Source organism: Hesperophylax consimilis, chromosome 18 (assembly GCF_061612785.1).
Source record: "Hesperophylax consimilis isolate HC1 chromosome 18, BYU_Hcon_1.0, whole genome shotgun sequence".
NCBI lineage: Eukaryota > Metazoa > Arthropoda > Insecta > Trichoptera > Limnephilidae > Hesperophylax > Hesperophylax consimilis.
The window spans coordinates 15132651-15153063 of NC_142853.1; the positions used below are offsets into that span (position 1 = coordinate 15132651).

A 20413-nucleotide genomic window follows, 5' to 3' on the forward strand; every position below is an offset into this window, starting at 1 on the left:
AATTGTATTCTATTCTCTTTGCCAATCGATCATTGAACATGGAATAATCACACGGGGAGGTGAAACCCTATTAGCCATAGATTAATTAGCTAAGGTTCAAAAATTAATGATTAAAGTTATACTCAAGAGTTTCCATAATAACAAGAACTCTAGATATACAGGGTGTCATGGGGTAAAGTGCACTAAATTCGTGAGATGATTATTCTATGTAATAGTACAGGTAAAAAATAAAAATTGCTTTCTTTAAAAATTCTAACTTTTTAGATAATTAAAAATGTAAAATTGTTCCCCCGTGTAGAACAGGCATTATAATTTTGCATTGTTGCTATATCTACCTCCCGCGTTCAAACGCTGCCTTTCCGTCAGTCTATTTACTGCCGCGCTTCGTGTCAATAACCTTTATTTTATTTGCATAGGATCTGATAATTTAATGTATCCTGCAGATTTAGCTTTTAAAACTTGATTGCTTTAATCAAATCTTGTTAATGTAGTATGTCTTTATCTAGCATTAATTTATTAAAATATGTGTAAACTCTACCTATATAGGTGTCTAATAAATAAATAATAATAATAACGTCACATATACAAACATACCGATTATAATTCTGTAAACTGTGCATAATTTATCGCATGTTATTAATTACCTGTTACGGTGGTAACATTTTTTTCCCGAATTTAACTAAACAAATGCATCCATAAATAATATTAAAGGGAAAAAATCAATTTAGCTTGAAGGAATGAATTCACGTTAAAAGTTCCAACTACCCTATAATCATCAAACTCTAACTTTAACACAAATAGCTACTATACAAAATAACTTTCTGGTTGTCAGCTTTTCACAATAAAAGCTGATAGGCCCGGCGAGTTCCGATAAAACATGAATCGATAAATTCACCCGTTACCTAAATACCGCTCCGCAGTCCGCAGTATAGCTAAGTATCGTTCTGTACCAGGAATATTTTTACATTCCCTTAGCTACCGAGAATCAGTTTTTGCACAAAAGATTTGTTGCCCCCGGCGGAATACGCTCGAAAGGTCGGACCTACCTTTTCGCCCCTTACTTGGGCCCGGTCTATTCGAGCGGAAAATGCTTGTAGTTTGTGAAATAACAAAAAAACTATGCCAATTAAAGTCACGTTCTTTTGTAACAACTTACCGGGACTTTTTATACTTTATTGCAGGAATTACAAAAAGATTTGAAAATAACGTTTTACTGTTTATTTCTAAATTTAAGAACTGTTATTTCTGTATGACAATTGTGGGAAAATAAGTCCGTACGCATTAAAAGGTTTTTTTTTATTGATAATTTAACAGTTGTTTTATAAAACATTTTTTGGTAATGTGAGCCTAACATGGTGCTTACCCGTGCTGAGGTCCCCGTTTTCCATTTTTATAAGATACTAGTGGATCCCCGCAATGCTTCGCTATTGCTAATATCTTTTTCGGGCGCCTCCAACTTCTCCCACCATTCACTACTGTATAGCACAGTGTTACTGTTAATAAACTACATTAAATCGACTCCTTATCTCATTACGGTGCATAGGTATTGTGTTAAGTATACCTCGGGCGTCCCCAACTTCTTCTACCATTTAAACATCTCTAACACTCCGGGCACTAATCAAACAAACAAAACAAAACAAAACATAAACCTTGAAATTTTTAGCCATATCGGTCGACTACTTTTCGAGTTTAACTCAACCATTTGGAATGCATTTTATAATATAAGACGTTGTTCTGCCACAGATCGCCTTTCATGTAGGCAAGATGTGGTTGTATTTATTTTTGAATGAGATATCTGAAAAAAAAATTCACATAGGTACTAAAATATTTCTAAGAATATTTATTTTCCCATACAAGTAATTCTTGTTTTTAACGTAAAAACTACCTTAAAACGTTTGAATTTCGAAAAAAGTTATTTATATTTTCTACTTCTAAAATCATGTAGAATCACCCTCCGAAGTTAGTGCACTTTACCCCGAGACATCCTGTATAAGCGTGAACTCGTGAACTGGAGGTCTAATACTGCGAACCGCTGGCGCTTGTGGTTTTATCATTATTTCATATGCGCTGCGAGGTCTAGATGATGTGTGGCATTCCATCCTTCCTATTTACCCCGAGTATCTACCATCTATTTTGTGATGGTTCACGACAAAGGGTGCTTATGTTTGTTCTATCAAAAAACTGCAGTATATATACAACAACGGAGAATAAACCATTATTGTTTTGACTGCAAACTACAATATCGAATTTCAATTCCTCTCAATACTTGAACACCGGAGCATCTGAACAAGAGAACAAATAATGGCGTAATCAAATAATCGTCTGCTGGCACTCAAATGAACAGCCATTGGTATTGAAATATCTACTTACGTTATTCAACATCAAAATAATATAATTTAAATTAATTCAAAATAATACATTTTTACGATTTATGAACTCACATTACACATACCTATTCAACACATAAACTATACATTGTTACTAAATACACTTAAAATATATTCCCTAGAAAACAGAAGAAAAATAAATGACCTAACTTTTTTATTTAAGATTATTAACTCCAAACTAGACTGTTGTGAACTCCTGCAATTAATTGATTTCAGAGTACCTACTCGAGCAACTAGGCAAAATATATTATTCTGCAACAATAACTTTAGTACCAACTATCACATACTCTTGTGATAGTTGGTACTGTTTCTCGCTTTCACAAACTTGGAAACAAATTAATAATAATGTAATAATAATAATAATAATAAATTTATTTTACATAAAAATCATACAATAAAACATGCGGAAACTTTGACTAGAAAATATTCAAATATCGACATATTTAATATAAGTTTGCCTGTGTTCAAGAGATACCTGAATGACATTTTTATGTAGAATATTTAAAGAGCGATTGCGTATATTTGTTGTTTTCTTGTAGATATGTTGTGAGCCTAAAAAAAATTGTTATTTTTGTGTTGATGTTTTAAAAATAAAACCTTCTGTTGTCACTGTATTATGCAGTAAAATATGTATAATGTAAAAGCCCATCAGGGCGTTTAAATTAATAAATAAAATAAATAATTGCACTACAAGTTGCAGTAAGCTTCTCGATATAATAATGACCTATTATACGAAGACCTGCCAAGCGCTTGAAATTAGCTAAAATGCGTTTTGTTTTTAATTTGACTCGATTTTCTCTGCTTTGGGTACTTTTAGACTGGTATATCTTAAGCAAGTATATTTTACACTTAGGTTGTCTTTAAAATACATTACTTTCATAATATTAGTTTTGCCCAATTTTCTAAGCTAACATATGAAACTGACGACTGTACTGATTATTTTTCTTGTAAAATGGCCCCAATAAAATTGAACATACGTACATGTATTCTTCGAAAATACATGTTTTCTTGTATGGCTCGAGACTTCCACCAGTTGCTATTTTTCTCCATATCATCCTCTATACCGGATACCGGACTCAATCTTAGATTGACAAATAAAAACCAAACTATCACTAAAAGCCGAGACGAGCCCGAGTCTTTCATCTTCCTCATTGGACGTCCCTCCGGTCACTTGGCACATGGCCGGGCTTCTTCCAATCATTTTCCACGTGTCAGAATTTGACGTCCTCGACTTTGATAAAGTGCTCTGAAATTGATTCTTGTAAAACGAGAAGTCGATAAAATGAAGGGGAAAGTAAGGTCCTGAGAATTCTTCCGAATTCCGGTAGTAATGGAGAAGTTTTAAATTTCAGCACACTTTCGAGACCATGTTTTGTCAAAATATATCGTACACGTAATATAATAGGTACACTCGGGTAAATTATTTGTTTTGGGGAGATCGGTAGTCAGTATTCAGTATAGGAAGAAGTAATTAAAAATATATATCATAAAGATCAAAAAATTCTTCGTGTATTGACTTTTGATAAGATTCTAGATTGAAGTTTTATATTTAGCCTGTAGACGATGATGAGAATCTGTTGATGAGAATATAAACTATTTTAGATTTCAAACTTACGCTATCTCATTGTTTCTTTATTTTATGTTATTTTTTGTCTCACTCTAAATGTGTATATAAACACACTCAATCTATTTTTTACTAGTTTAGTTTGTTCCCTGAAGATCCTCGTGTTAAGCGAAACCGGTCGGTCATAGGAAATTAATTAAATAAACGTGGTTAAAACAAAGTAGTTGTTTTATTTTAATAATTAATATGTCAAACCACAAAGTGATTTCTTTCTTCCAAAATATTAACCAGGTATCTGATTTAAATTGTTGCTTGGTTTGAACCTTGGCTATTTTATGTTGGAATTTTGAATCATTCATCATCGTTGTAAATTTTTTCCACCATCATTAACAACTGCTTATTGGATTTCTACCGACGTTTAATACCATTCTTCATCAATGATCATAATTCGTTTGGTTGTTTTGAAGATTACTCAAATTTATCTGAATACAGATTTCATTGCCGGCAACCTGAGCTTACATTATTTAATTATATTAACATTTACGAGATTCAATTTATTGAACCATCTCATCTCCACTACCAGATAATGATAAATAATTCTTTCCAACTTTTCTTTCACTTAGCAAAACTTAAGATATCCATTTCCTTTAATCTGTTTCGGCATGTCTTTCGCATAATTCCAAGATGCACTCCCGCCTCCTTTTATATTGTATTTGAATCGGATCCGTCTGGAGATCCGGGCAGACAGCAGCCAGCAGCCAGTAACCAGCCACCAGTTAGCGAATGATGGCGATTATCCCGATTTAACGATCCGTTTTATAGGCCCGGCGCAGCTGGTGTCTGAACTTTGAATGCTCTGGATCGTATCCCAGGAGATGATCTATTTACCAACATGTGCTATTATATCTCTCTGAGTAACCTACGTTTGCAAGAGAGGTTAGATTGTTTTTAGGTAAATATTTTTTAATTAGTTTCTATTTAAGCAAAGTTTGTACTTGATTATGACATGATTAATTAATTTATTTGTACAAATCATGCATATTGTGGAAAATGATCTAAGTATAAAGCATAAAAGCGGTAAGTATAAAAATAGTGTCACAGTGTTCGTAGTTCTCCTCACTAGGGTTTCCTGTTCTAAGTCGGCCTGTAGTTTTATATTTTTGTTTTGAGTATCTAGTTATCTTATTTTACATTGTCTTCATAATATTTGCAAGTTGATTATCACTCAGTGCCCTTGGCCATGTTTTGACATTAGTTTCAAATATATTAATTTCTGGTGTTTTTTTTTGTTTCGATAGGGCATCGTATAGTTCCGTAGCATGAAATTTAATATTTCTTTGTCCAAAATATGTATTCAAAATTCAAACAGAGATTTGACCAGTATATTTTGCCTTATTGCCCTAGTTGAGTATTTATGTTGGGCAGTGATGTATTCTTGTAGTTTTTTTTTTAAATTTTAAACAAAAATTTTTTAATAATGTTTTGTTCATAGAAAGTTTTTTAAATATTTCGTCTGTCGCAGTTCTAACCAGAACAATCAGAATTGTCTTAAGTGCTCCTTTTCGGGCTACGTTGAGCCGCTCTGTGTGAGTGCTCAAGGCAGTTTGGAATAATCTTTTGTTTACGTGCATACCGCACAAGAGTTCCAACTGCTCACAACCTTCTGGATCCAATGGGACAATGACGTCAATGGAGGTATGTCTTGAAGCTGAAGGTAGTCGGGAAGGGATAGATACGTGCGAGAGGAAGGTTGGGAAGTGCCTGGTTAATCAGATTTGGTCACCACACACGGCTAATGTAATTTCAAGCTACTTTCCAATTGTGAATGGTCGAATTTCACCTTGCGAGGCCGCTGAAGTAGCATAGAAAAGGGATGATTGAAAGCGCTTTGTCTATGCAATAGGTCCTTCACCTGAATAGGACAAGGAAAATAAGATGTGTATACTATATAGGTGTACCGCCCAACGTAAAATATGCTTTTCCTCTCGTAAACACGTCGCTCCTTAAAGAACATAAATATATATTATTCAATGGCTAGTTTTTAGATTTTCACGGCCAAAAGCATTTTTTTTGTTTGTTTTGGGGGTGTTATGCCGTGTTGCGCTAACTCCTTCTTTAACCGACGTTTCGGACAGCGTTGCAGTGTCCATCATCAGGGCAGATCCGGTAGATCCGAAGATGTGTCTGATGATGGACACTGCAACGCTGTCCGAAACGTCGGCTAAAGAAGGAGTTAGCGCAACACGGCATAACACCCCAAAAACAAACAACAACAAAATATTCAATGGCTGTTCGTGGTCTTTTTCACATGTGGTTCAGAATATCAAGAGAAGACTTTACATTTGATCAAATTTTACGGATTTTTATCATTTACATTTTCAAGCCCCTTTTTACACCAACTCGCATTATTTTTTATGAATTAAAAAATAAATAAATTTAAGGCGACACAAGATTCTAACAACTCCAACGGAATAACTCCTAGCAAACGCTCGAGGCTTACATTTGAAGTAATTCTGACGAATTTGTAACTACAATATTTTTTTTCAGACCAATACCCACGGATGTAATGTATTTATCAATTATTTTACAAGCAATAATTATTAGCCTGAAACACTCATCCACATTGAAAAATCTCCTGATAAAAGATACATGACGCCAACGGGACTTGAACCCGTGTCCTTTCGATTTCAGGTCGACAGCTCTGACCACTGAGCTATGGAGGCTTATCTCTTATCCGCGAAATAATTCAATATATACTAGTGTTTCATTCAACAATTAATGCTTGTTACATTTTTTCACCTGAAACAACCAACTTTATTTTATGTACAAGTTCTAGTATCTTCACCAAAAAATGTAGACAATTTGTCTCGACGCCATCTAGTGAGAGAGTTAGCACTTACAATGCCTTTCTCATATAAAATAAAGTTGGTTGTTTCAGGTGAAAAAATGTAACAAGCATTAATTGTTGAATGAAACACTAGTATATATTGAATTATTTCGCGGATAAGAGATAAGCCTCCATAGCTCAGTGGTCAGAGCTGTCGACCGGAAATCGAAAGGACACGGGTTCAAGTCCCGTTGGCGTCATGTATCTTTTATCAGGAGATTTTTCAATGTGGATGAGTGTTTCAGGCTAATAATTATTGCTTGTAAAATAATTGTTACCCTTTGTTTTATGCATAAACAATGTTGTCTTAAACATTAGTTTACCAAAAAAATAATAATTAATGTATTTATATTTAAGGTTAATAAAAACAGTAGTTACCTTAACCATTAAAATATTTTTTCCGAAAACGGTAATCACGATATTTTATTTTTCAAGACTATGAATTAGTAACTTCCAAAGGTATTCAGTTGGAAAAATCTGAGATTTTATCAATAAGTTTATCGGAATTAATTAAAATAACCCCTCGGATAGAACAATTTTCTTGACCTGCTATAGTAAATTCGACCGTATGTCCGTCCAATACACCGGGTCGCGCGCCGAATATTTTTATACACGCCTTCTTCACTTACGTCGTTAAGATTTCGACTTTATTTTAGGGTATTGTGTCATCCTATCTGTAAAACAACAAATGAGTGTCAATTTTAATTTTTAATAATTTTTGTAACTGTTTGATCAAGATAAAGATTTCGAAATTTATTTATTAAAATTTCTTATTCACCAACCCAGATCTAAGCCACCAGGCAGATGCAATTTATTGCAATTTCAAAAAGCTATTCATAGGGTTAACCACCCAATTCTTATTAAAATATGTATTACAGAATTAGGGAAACTTATTACGTTGGTGTGTATCATACAATGTAAGCTGTATGATTACGAGGTTACACTTGTGTGAACCAGTTACTTGTGGCGTGCCACACGGATCAATCCTGGGTCCGGAGTTATTTATTATTTTTATCAATACTAAATGTTTCATGCACTGTTTGTTTATCTTGTAAGTTGGTGAAATTGAAATGATTGTCTGCTCATCCAAAGAAATTTAGTATGGTTTTAAGCATTTTCCTTTGAAAACAAATCTAAGTTACAAAAAATGTGAACAAATGAGCTTTTCAGAAATCACAACGCTGTCTTACGAAATTATGACGCGTATAGGTACTGTATAAGATACCGAGGGGCACTTTTTTATTCAAAACTTCATTTCGATGCGCACATTCAACATTGTGAATAAAACTTAATGAATGCTAGGCTTTGTTATCAGGTACAGTCGAGTGTTTTAAAAACCTGAAACCTTCCTTCTCCTTTACTATACGCTAGTCCGTTCTCGACTTGAATATTGCTCCTCCACATGGACTTCGCTTTACGGTATTTATCAAGACAATATTGAAAGCATCCAAAATAAATTTCCTCAGTGACTCCATTTCCAAGTCAATAACGTTATCGACTGTCCTGACTTACTAAAACTAATAAACTTTCTCAGAACATCTAGTCGCGCACAAATACTTGTATCAGTGATACAATCAGAGGAATGTGCGAATTTGATGGATTCCGATATATTTTTTGATACATTCTTTTAGTAGAAAATTTTAAAAAATCCTATTAAAAATAATAAAAATCAACAACTTCAACACACTCCTTCTACATTATGTATCGCGGGCTAAGCCAATTGTTGAAACAAGTTACTTTCTATAAATACCACGCGACGTGATGTAAAATTTGTGCGCACACAATAAGAATAGGCGAACTAGATTTTTATTGATTGAATGTCTCACCGACTTGTGTGGTTTCCGTGGTGTAGTGGTTATCACATCCGCCTAACACGCGGAAGGCCCCCGGTTCGATCCCGGGCGGAAACATGTTTTTTTGTTTTTTTAAACATCTTTTTTGGAAAATAGCATGAAAAATCACAGAATATTATAATAATTGCATGATATGAAGCTGAAAGAACGTAATATAAAATAAAAACTTTGTCTCACAAACAAATATTGTCAATTTTCTTTATAGGTAATATTATTTTTTGATGACAAATTACAGAGACAGAAATCAGAAATTTAACTTTCGAACGAACACCGTTTGTGAACTTGAACAATCTCGAACTGTAAAAAATTTAAAATGAATTAAATTAATTATTTTTTTTCATAATAGTGAAGCTGTATTTATAAAATATTTGCCTCATCCACTGTCTTTTAAAATAAATAATGTCTATTATATTTTTTTGCTGACGAATTTAGGAGATAATCAGAAATTTACCGTTCAAAGGAACACCGTTAGTAAACTTGAAAAATAACAAAATCTTTACTAAAAATTTAAACAAAAGAAATACACATTTTAAAGATAAAATTAATAGTCATTTAGATAATTGGTAGTAGTACATTATCGATTATCGCTTATCTGTATTTACGCAATCATTTCCAATTTTGAAAATTTCAAGTCAAATTTAAGTTCACTTTACGCACCTAGAACTGAAATTAGTATTTTTGATAACCTGTACGTTGAAAAACTAAGCAGGGCTTAGCAATAAAAAAATGGTATTAAAATTTTAATATTGCTTCATTTTTTGTTTAATTAAGTGGGACTTTACGCGATCACTCTTTGTTTTGTAATAGAGTTTCGTCTATTTTATAAGTTAATGTTTTTTCATAATTATTATTATTTTTTTTGTATTAGGCAATTCACCCTAAAAAATAATTATTTTAATATTATCATTAAATAAAGAGCAGACATTTTTGGAAAACCGTTTTTGTTTTAATTTGTCAAATAATATTTACTATAAAAAAGTTGCGTCGTAACTTTAAATTCTATTCATTACCAATTTTCACGAATTTAATTTTTTCCAGATATGATTTCTACTACGATTTAGTAACTTGCGTCATAAATATATTACAAAAAACACAAGAATCGGAAAACCACACCACACTTATAAACCACTACCAGGGATAATATCCGAAGTCTCTAAGATATAAATATCTCAGAAACTTCTTTTGTACTTTCTCTATCATTTGAGAGTAAGTTAAATCCATTGGTCCCCATATTACAGAACCACTTTCCAAAATGCTACGTACTAAACTATAGTATAGCACACGAATCGCGGCCGAGCTGCAAAAATGTCTGGAGTTGCTTAGCACAAATCCTAGCATTCTTAAAGCTTTGTTGCATATCGTTTCTATGTGGACGTGAAATGTTAAGTGCGTATCAAATGCGATTCCCAAATCTCTTGAAATAACAATGTGCTGAAGAGATGAATAAGACATTTTGTAGTTATAGTAAATCGTTTTGTTTGCCTTGGTGTAGCACATAATGGAGCATTTCTTAATATTAAACCCTAATTTATTGGTATGACTCCATTCGACGATAGAATTTATATCACTTTGTAGCTGCAAGCAATTTTCCAAAGATTTTATTAAAAGGAATAGTTTCATGTCATCCGCGAATAAGAGAAACTTGGAAAATTTTATGCAATGGTAAATGTCATTGATAAATAGCGAGAAAAGTAAGGGTCCAAGATTCGACCCCTGTGGAACTCCAGAGTTTGTGATGAAGTTGGAAGAGTGGAAAATACCATAAGTTACGTATTGTTGTCTATTTGAGAAATAACTTACAAATAGACATAGAAGTTTCGCTGAAAATCCAAATTGGTCGAGTTTATTTAGGAGAATAAGCGGATCTACTGAGTCAAAGGCTTTTGCGAAGTCATTGTATGATACATCTACTTGATTGTTACTATCAAGAGCTTGAGATATGTACTCCGTAAAAACCATTAGATTAGACACAGTAGATCTGCCAGACCTAAAACCGTGTTGCTGGTCAATTATAAAGGGTTCAACTTGGGTATAAATGCATTTATGAATTATTAGTTCAAACAACTTGGCTGGAGAGGATAGGATCGCCACTGGTCTATAATTAGAGACTGAAGCCTTATCACCAGTTTTATGTAACGGTGTAACTTTAGAGATTTTCCACAGGTCTGGGAATATTCCGGAGTTAAGTGAGAGATTATAAATATACGCGAGAGGTGTTAATAAGGGCTCAAAGCATCCCTTTAACACGAATGACGGAATAAGATCCGGTCCAAAAGAAGTTTTGGATTTTAATTTTTTAACAGCAGCGGTGATGTCAGTGTTTGTAATATTTTGAATATCAACATTCTGTGCTTTTGTTGGCGTATTTTTTCCAGGTATAAAAGATTTCAAGTCCGCAGCTTCCTTACTATAAGTTGATTTAAAATAGTCTGCAAATGCTTCTGGAATATCTGCTCCTGAGAAAGACTGATTATTCCAAGTAACATGGTCAACAAACCCGCCATCACTTCTTCTGGACGAGATATACTTCCAGAAAGATTTGGGATCGCATTTGATATTTTTTTCAATAGAATTAATATATTGCACATGTGCTAATCGAATACTGCGTTTTATTTTTGTTCTAAGTAGACAAAACATTTCCCGGTCACTCACCATTCCAGTTTTCTTCCATTTTTTGTAATGTTTGAATTTGAGTTTTATGTCGCTAACAATCTCACTAGAAAACCATTTAGGATATTTTCTACCATTCCTCGGAGTGCGCTTAATTTTGAAACACATATCAAAATATTTATAAATTATGGAATAGAAAAAGTGTGTCGCTAAATTAACATCATTTATGTCCTTCAAAGGTTGCCAGTCATGAGATTGTAAATGGCAATAAAGAGCTTTAAAATCGCCATGTTCGAAGTTCCATCCTCGCCTAACACTATTATCAATATTATTCCACAAGTTTCGTGTTTGACAATTGGTTGTGTTTTTGTTCGGCGAAATCTCTATACACAACGATGGATGATAAGCGTCTTCTTTAACTAGTGAGTATAAGGATTTATATACTTTTAAATCAATGTTGCTGATAACAATGTCCAGCGTGCTTCCCTTCACATTTGTAATAGAGTTGCTTTGTTCCATTTGGAAAAGATTCATAAAATATATGAGATCCATTTCGGTGCCTTTGTTACTAGATTTTAGATTGAAGTCGCCTATTATAATAATCTTTTTATTGATTAAAAAATTAAAATTCTCAGTAACCTTATCAAAAAAATCGGTATATGTTTTATTTGGCGATGCCGGTGGAATGTACACAACACATATGTAAATAACACCAAAATCATTTAGGCATGTCTTTATCCACATATTCTCGTCTTTACTTTCCAGATAAGTCTCTGGGTTTGAGTTGCACGGTCACGTCTCGCGGCTAGCAGTACTCCTCCTCCCCTTGAATGTCCCGAGGTTCTGTCCTTTCTGAACACGTCATACCGTTGATCGAAGAGTTGACTATTGTAAATGCTGTCGTTAAGCCATGTCTCTGATAGTAATATAAGATCGTTGTTCTGTATTATTACACTTTGTAGGAAATCATCGGTTTTGGATCTTAATCCCCGTACATTTTGGTAAAAAATTGTGCAAGGGAGAGAATTCACTTTTAGGGGGTTCTCTAGTCATTTCGCGGCGGCATTTTCATTCACTTTGGTCCGGTTTTGATTATCATCAATAGGATTTTGTTTTGGTTTTAAGTACCGATAATGTCTTACCGGTACTCCTCGAGGCCATAAATCTTCCCGTAAAAGTTTTTCGTATAGATCCTCCGTTACACCTATACGGAAAGCCGCGTATTCTTGAGAATGTGCGATGAATTTTTCTATTTCACTATTTGTTATTTCGTTTTTCTCCAGATGTGCCCGGATCTCTTCTACTGTTGTGTCCTTATGTAATCTAGACACGATAATATTCTTTATTCTTGGATATGATTTTATACTCGAAGACTTATCGGAGTTACCGATAGTTAAATTCTTCACTGTGCGTTGTCTGCGTTTAATTTTTATCCAATCTTCCGTATTAGGAGCGGTTTTTGATTCCGGCTCGGAAATTGGAACGTGTGGTTCCGTGGCGTGCGTTTTGGGGATCGCGCCGCTAAAAGATGCGGTTTCAAATTGACCGGCGTCATTTTTTGCTTTGGTGGCCGCTCTAGTTCTCATCCTTTCCTTGGTTTGCGTTACTGCTGACAGGGTAGCGGGCGCGGTGTGCGGTGCAGCGGGGGCCGCTACGTCAGCCCAGCGCTGAGTCGTTATATCCATCAGCCTTTTTGTCCGGCATGCTGGGTATTAATAGCCTCACCGATAGAAGGAAAACTGCTTTGCTGATAACAGCATATAAACTTCTAAATGGTAACGTCTGTATTCCCGATATTATAGAAAAATTTGAGTTTTATGTCCCCGACAATTATACAAGAGCGCGCAGGCACAGAACCTTTGTCGTTCCAAAATGCAGAACCAACTTACCATTAGTAATGCCGCTCGGAAAAATGATTATGTTACTAAATTACCTGTCCCCTGATATAGATATTTTCCAACTTAATATTCACCAGTTCAAAAACGCTATTATTACTTAATAAATTAAAATAAAATGTATGTTTATTATTGGTTATGTATAACTGTAAATGTGCATTTAAAATAAAATAAATAAATAAATAAATATACAAAAATTTTCTCCAAAAATTTTTCTGCTACATTTTAATACCAAAGGCCACGTTTATTTTTATTTCCATCTTTCTTTTGGTCATTTACTTTTCACCGTGACGCTATCCCACCGTCTTAGGAATCCATTCCCCAGAATCCTGCAGCTGTTATCCTCGCATCAAGCAATCCTCCGTCTCGTTTTCCTTCCCGCTCCCCAACCCACCAGCCCCGGTCGCCTTCCCCGCAGCCGAGGGGAACTATTGCGTCAGCTTAAACTTTACTGCGGCTATAAGTGCCCGGCGTGTTATCCCACAATTTCAATTTATTTCTCAGTTCGGTCTCGACCGTTCCAGGGCAGGTTTGGGCAGTTTTGGCCATTCTGTCTGTTATTCTGGAATATCTGCAACGTTGCAGTTTTCCAGTTCTCAACTTCATCTATAAAGTTTTCTAGTGCCCTATGGGTTACTCCACAATCCAAATTCACCGCTCGCTTTGGCCTGGATTGGGCGTCGCCGGTTATGAACAACTCTGCTAGCAACCCATTAAATAATATCAGCATAAAATTCATCCAATATCTAATTTTAAAAAATCGTACACCTTAGAAAAAAATAATTTAGGTTTATTATTATCCGGTTCTAATGGTTCTTTTCTTCTGCTATACGGTCCGAATTCAAAACGTTGTGAAGCTCTTCTTACAAATGAAGGTCCGTAGACGATTGAAAAAGAAAATCTTAAAAAAAATTTCAAATCATCGATTTACCTCGCTTTATGGGCCAAAAGCATATTTCGGCCAGGTTTAATTTTGAAAAGCAAAATTTTCTTTTGCAGGTTATTAATTTGCAGTTTTTAAGTACGTTCACCCAGTACCTCAGTTTTTTTCGAACTTGGCCGTTAAATGCGTGTTTTTTTTTTTTAATTCAGTCCGTTTGGAAAAAAGGATGTTATCAAAAAAGCGTAGACCGCGCACCGAAACGAATTCAGGTTCGCTGTTTTTCACCGGTTACTTGTCACTACGGTACTTTGTGCGTTATCCCACAGTTTCAATGCTCCTTTCGGGTTATCCTTGGTTGTCCATTTTAACGAGCCTTATTCTTGTTCTGATATTTCTGAAGTGAAGGAATTTATGTCAAGTTGCAATGCAGTGGGCATTTTACACAGGGTAGTTATGACGTAGAAAGCTTTTGCCTGAGCCTTTTGTATTATGGACCAACCATAAAAGATCTCCTTTGTTAACAGCTAATAACTTTTTGGGTTGGTAAGGTGAGACGAATGAAAGATGTTGTGTGTAGAATCACAGACTTCATTGAGTCAGTGAAGTTGATGTAGCGATGACTCCGAACTGATGATCGATGCTGAAGTGAACATGATCGGTTGCAAATTCCCCAGGCCAAAGATCGACACCGCGTCGGTGGATGTAATCGACGGCGAATCCTCCAGGTCGATGGTCAACATCTTATAAAGCGGATATGAACTATGGTGTAGTGGTCGTGGCGATGGAGTTGGTGACTCTACACCGCGTTGGTGGATACCGGATTTGTGGGTGGTGTTCAGCACTGGTGAAGACAATGAGTCTTCCAGGTACTCCAAATGTGAGGTAAGAAAACCGGAGGTATGATGGACCTGGTCGGTTAGTGACATGAGCACGATGGGTTCGCGGTACGGGCAACGAGTCGGTGCGGCGTGGAACGGGGGACGTTTGCTCCCTGTAGTTTTCGACGTATCGGCTAGCGATTGACTTAGTAGCGACGCGGGCGCGCTTATTATAGGTCCACTGTTACCACAGCCGGGGATGTTCCGGCTGCCTGCATACTGCATAGTACGTTCTAGTACATTCTCGTAGGTGCAAGATGTAATCCTCGCTGCTCTCGACCTTGAGCGTTCGATGTATTATGAATTATGCTAATATTTACCGCTACAACTTTTCAATACCCAACTATTTTACTCTATTCATTGAACAAATCAAATTTTGTAGAATGTTTAATCCTTATTGTGACAATTAAAACAGATGTCTTCATCATCGCCAAATTTGGGCATTAATGCTAGTTTGACAAATCAATACGATAATCAATGACCATTTTGTCATGATCAGCCCTTGATGTTACATATAAACAACGCACTAGTTTACTAAGGCACTATAAAATACTTGAACGCTTATCATCTCATTTCATGAATGAAAACATTTCAACTTAAGGCACTAACTGTTAGTGGGCATGTTGTAGTTGATTGGTACATACCACTTCTCATTAGATGTGATGTGACGTGTAAAAATGTTAGTTTTGTTAATGTCTTAATATTTGTGTCAGTGCCGACCCTGCCGTATGCAGTCCTCGTTTGATTGGCAGCCAATTCCATGTCCTTTTATTACTGCACTATCTCAGATGTTCCTTTTTAAAGTATTGTCCTACGCCATTCTGGGCGGGTCCTGACAACGTAGAATAGAAAAGAGGAAAATAAAATCTGATTTTACTTGAGAAGGGAAAATCGCTGCTTAAGTCGTACTGACATTGTTGAGTGTGGACAATATGAATTTAAACCATTGCACTTGGTTTTACGATGTCAGAGAATAACTTTTTATGATATCCATAAGTATTTGACTTGTACAAACACCGAGAAAACTCAGTCACGTTTGGTTTATTCTATCAGATTTCTTCAATGAATCTGCTAATACTTGAACTAGAGTTAATGCAGGAATCATGTCTAAAACTAGCATGTTTACTATGTGGTAAACGCCCTGAGGTATGTATTCTAAAACACTCAGAAAAATAAGGCACTCACGTCTCTTAATTATTTGTTTTTTTCCTCTCCACCTTATAAATTTACTAGAGACTAGACTCCATGCTCCATTTAATGTAGTTTACTTCTCGCACAAATTTTGTATACAATTCGTGCTGTCAGAGATTGCATCATGTGGGGAATGAATCTTGGTCTGTCGACATATTTAACTATAAAACATTGCCTTATTTACGTTTATATTTATTTATTTATTTTGTAAGAAAAAAACAGCTTTTTTATAATATACAATGATAGATATAAATATACAAGTTAACTGAAGTCAAGCCACAGAAGTTTCTTATGTTAAAGTTCATTAGAAATGAAGTTTTAGTATCTTAAAATTAATTTGGTGTTAAAGGAAGGGGAGAGGAAGAGGAAAATAGGAAGAGGATAGGAGATGCTGCCGATACATTCCATACTCTCATATTAATAATCGATCGTACGCATTACTTCATATCGATATTTCTTTAGGTTATTACCAAAAATGTCAATGTTGTAAATTTTTTATTATATTGTGCACATATACGAGGAATTGGGGATTTTTTTCGAATGTTTGTTCTGCACGAGGGTAGATAAAATAAATCATATTGTCGGGTTGATCTAGACGGAATATGAAGATTGGTAAGTTCTGGTGAGTCCAGACCATTATTTAGGATTTTAAATAATAAAATTTGATAAAAAATTAGACGTCGTGTTTGGAGGGAGTTAAAATAATGAAATTTAATGGATTCGGTATAATTTGAGAAGTGTAAGTTTAGTTTATAATTTATGTGTTTAATTTTTTTTTTTGAATTCTTTCTATTCTTTCGATATGGGCTTGGTATAAAGGAGTCCAGATCGGTGTACAGTGTTCCAGGTGCGGGCGAATATATGAGGTGTAAAGGGAATATAGAGTGTTTATGTTGTGGAAGGGTTTTGCTATACGAATTATAAATCCCAGCATTTTATTGGCTTTGTTAATGATGTCATCAGTGTGTTGGATAAAGTTTAATTTATCATCCAGTGTTACCCCAAGGTCCCTGATATATTTTACTTCATTGATGTGTGTTCGGTTTAGTGTGTATACAAAGGATATTTTATTTTTATTACGTGTAAATGTTAATTTATTGCATATATACATGCAGATATGCAATAATCCTTAACAAACTGTACCAGTTTATTCTCATTATTTTGATTTTATTTTATTAATCATCAACGCTCTTATGGGCTTTTACATAATTTTACAGTTTACATAATTTAGTGCATAGAGTAAAAAGCTTTAAATGTTTTTATAACAAAAACAAAAAAATGATATAATACGTTATATATGTTAAATTATTATGTTAATAAGAGTATTATAACCATTATGAACATATGTTCTGTATAAAGTTGTAAATGGGCGTTTAAAAAAAATCCATCTTCGACTCCAACATAAAATATGTATATATTAGTCACCGAAGAAATATGGCACGATTGGCTTATACTCAGTTTAAAAAAAATTACATATTTGTAATAAGCATTTACTTTGTGGCTAGTCGTAATTTACAATAAAAGATATAAATTTGTTTTAGACCACTTTAATTTTAATTGCACTCTACCGGTTTCGGAAGCACCCTTCCTTCGTCAGGAGAATATTAAAACTTACCTATGATAAAAAATATTGACAGATATATAAACAAAAAAATATAATTTAGGTGTTTGAGTGGGAGGTTAACAAAGGGGTACGGGTAATTGCGGGAATTCCGGCAATAACAGAGCGGTTTACTGGAAATATATCTAGAATTCAATATACTAGCGTTATTAACTTGGTTATTAATTTGGTTATTAACTATATTAATGTATCGTTTAGTCCCATTCTAGATATATTTCCAGTAAACCGCTCTGTTGTTGCCGGAATTCCCGCAATTACCCGTCCCCTTTGTTAACCTCCCACTCAAACACCTAAATTATATTTTTTTGTGAATATATCTGTCAATATTTTGTATCATAGGTTAGTTTTAATATTCTCCTGACGAAGGAAGTGTGCTTCCGAAACCGGTAGAGTGCAATTAAAATTAAAGTGGTCTAAAACAAATTTATATCTTTTATTGTAAAAAAAAATATTTCGTTGCTAAATAAGTATTCTATGCAAGTATGAACTCACGGATTTTCACAGTAAAATTACTACTGCTTGAATAACATACAAAACAAGCGTATAAAATGCAGGAATCCTACCCAAAGCTACAAGGCATTATATAACTAGGTAGTAAAGTTCTCCAGTCACTGCCAGTATCTAATAAAGTTTATTTAGTAGTCTCGGAACGTGCGAAAACACTAATTCTTATATTAGGTTAAGGACTGATCGATCTGCCTTCCCAAATTCTCCCCAGCTTCCTGACTGTAACTTCGGGAAGAATGCTCCAGAAGGTTTAAATGATTGCTTTAAAACAGGCTTCAAATAAACTTTTTATCACTTGGGCGTCTTCTACGCTTTATTGTCCAGAGCGGAGTTTTACTCTCATTGTTTTAAATGGCACATTCAAAACAGTGCCATAAAATCTGGAATAATATTAAAATAAAATTACCCCCTTGCGATAAGATACGGCTGCGGGCTGGCTTTTACGACTGCGTAATTTTTATTTAATCAGAAGAAATATTTTCAGTCATTTTTGCAGATACTGCACACGCCCGATTCGTGGAAACGCCGTTATACATTCCCACCCCCTCATAAAGTGCTGCGTTTTATACAAATTGAGGAAATGTTTTAATAAATATTACTTTGGACACATGTTGTTTTTTCAACTCGACCAACGTTTTTAACTTTCATTCTTCTTCTTTGGCATAATATACTACGCTGCCCATATAGATTTCACTAGCACATGTACTGTTCGAAATCCTATTGAAAATTGTTTTATTTTTTGGAATAACTTAGTGAGTAAAACCACAAATTGTAAAAAATTGTTTTTATTTGAAACTTCGCATTTTCTTAATATTTTTTTGTATGTTATACCACCCAACTGCACGGAGCTATTAGACCTATGATATTAAATAGATAATATTGTAAGGCTCATCCTTAATTAACATAATCTGGATAATTTTGCGTAAATATGCAAGGAAATCTAAAAATAGTATTATTATCCTTTGCTTGCCACGAGGCTTCTTTATCGGGCGCAAACGATCTTTTGCTACGAATCCAACGGGCTGCAAAAATTCCCAGGACTTATTCCATGTTTGCTCACGCAATAAAATCTTATGGGTCATGTCAACAGCAAATCCCTTTCAGTTGTACTAAGGACAGTATCATTTTTTAAAGAAGGAAACTACAACTGTCAGTGAACAGGGCGGGGGAAGAGTAAACAAGGCTTAAGGGAGAAGGGGTAGTTGAAAAAATGAACTGAATACACTTTAATCTGATGGAATATAATGTAACAAACATTTTATAATATTGCATGAAACAAAAATTCGACGTTCTTCTCGAATAATAAAATTAAATGAAAAAAAAAATTCATAGTGTCCACTATTTAATAAAAATATGTTTAATCGATATCTTTCGAAACCAATGGTTTCTTCGTCAGGATAAACATATAATGCTAAAAAATAAACATATATCTTTATGTTTTTATCCTGACGAAGAAACTATTGGTTATTTAGATTAAATAGTGGTATTTACAAGGTTATCTTTAGTTTTCTTTAAATTAAAATGACGCCTCAAAGAGAATTTGCAATTATTTAAGAAGTGAAATAATTATTTGCTTTCATCGTAATAGATTGTTAGAGTGTTTCAACCTCTTTCACACATAATTAATTGATGATCAATGCTTTTAAAACTAAACCTGTTAAATACCTATTTTCGGCCCGTTCAGCTTTTGATCAAACAACCGTTAAGCATGGCGGCCATTCATCTAATGACTGCCGTAGAATAAGAACTGATATGTAAATAAAGTTGTGGTTGCGTTGATGACTCTCGACGGTGTCCAAATCATAGCTTGAAATTACTTAATTTTCATTCATTCAGTCCAGAAATTTCCTAACCTTCATATTTCCTTCCTCCTCCCCCACTTCCGCCAGCGTCACAACGTGACTCCGGGCAAATAAAAATTAAATTTTATGCAATTACGGAACAAATAATATTTTCCATTTGCAAAGATTAATTTCGCAAATCCATCAAAAGGTTTTTCTGTACACGGCATGACCCCTGCTTTAATCTTCCCCTGTCCGACATTTCCTACAAGCGAAATTAATTCAGTTTACTGAGTTTAATTACTCCGCAGTAAAAAAACAGCCAGAGTTCCGACAAGGCGGTGGATTAGAGAACT

The 20413-nt window shown here is 34.5% G+C and overlaps 1 protein-coding gene and 2 non-coding genes across 8 annotated transcripts in view; 2 read left to right on the top strand and 1 right to left on the bottom strand.

The window, feature by feature from the left end:
• LOC149415420 (uncharacterized protein CG43867) overlaps positions 1–20413 on the top strand; it is a 766937-nt gene that overhangs the window by 127841 nt on the left and 618683 nt on the right. The gene's annotated exons all lie outside the window — the stretch shown is intronic.
• TRNAS-UGA (transfer RNA serine (anticodon UGA)) lies at positions 6602–6674 on the bottom strand. Its single transcript has one exon. It is a non-coding gene; the product is annotated as a tRNA-Ser (tRNA).
• TRNAV-AAC (transfer RNA valine (anticodon AAC)) lies at positions 8676–8748 on the top strand. Its single transcript has one exon. It is a non-coding gene; the product is annotated as a tRNA-Val (tRNA).